The sequence below is a fragment of the Oncorhynchus nerka genome, unplaced genomic scaffold (assembly GCF_034236695.1).
Source record: "Oncorhynchus nerka isolate Pitt River unplaced genomic scaffold, Oner_Uvic_2.0 unplaced_scaffold_2695, whole genome shotgun sequence".
NCBI classification, from domain to species: domain Eukaryota; kingdom Metazoa; phylum Chordata; class Actinopteri; order Salmoniformes; family Salmonidae; genus Oncorhynchus; species Oncorhynchus nerka.
This window is the reverse complement of record NW_027038605.1, coordinates 26,519-27,431: the sequence shown is the minus strand read 5'-3', so window position 1 is coordinate 27,431 and position 913 is coordinate 26,519.

Here is a 913-nt window from a genome sequence, read left to right as displayed (position 1 = left end):
CATCAGCTATCCTTTAGCTCGAAAATCTATCGCCAGTTTTGTACGGCACAGCGCGGCTCGGAAAGGAACATACCGGACCAATTTTTCTCTCCATGTCCCTGGATTTCAACCGCTAACTCTGGACATTCATACCTGGATCTCACAGCTAGCTAGCTGCTATCCGTGTGACTATCGGCTGTCGTCGATTCCGGAGCAAACATCAATTATTCCGGAGCTAGCCAGCTGAAGAGTTCCATCAATCACTCCTGGGCTACAATCACCTATCCGGACCTGTTTTACTGCCTACTGCCGTCGCGACGTTACCTGAACGCCCATCTGCGGCCCGCTAACCGTTAGCTGTCTTATCGGCTGCTATCTGAATAGACAATCGGACAATTTTTTATTTATTTTTATTATTATTTATTTATTTATTTTGTTTTTTCTTCTTGGGCCTCTATAACTATATCTATTGTTTTTTTGTTGTTGTTGTGTGATTTGGATGAATCCCCTGTACCACACGGAACCCCACTAATCTACTGACGGAATGCAAGAGGTGGCTAATAACAGACCTCCATCCTATGCGAGCTTGCTACCGATGGCCTGGCTAGCTGTCTAAATCGCCGTGACCCCCAACCAACCTCTCTACTCACTGGACCTTTTTGATCACTCGACTAAGCATGCCTCTCCTTAATGTCAATATGCCTTGTCCATTGCTGTTCTGGTTAGTGTTTATTGGCTTATTTCACTGTAGAGCCTCTAGTCCTGCTCACTATACCTTATCCAACCTATTAGTTCCACCACCCACACATGCAATGACATCTCCTGGTTTCAATGATGTTTCTAGAGACAATATCTCTCTCTTCATCACTCAATACCTTTGTCTGTACATTATACCTTGATGCTATTTTATCGCCCCCAGAAACCTCCTTTTACT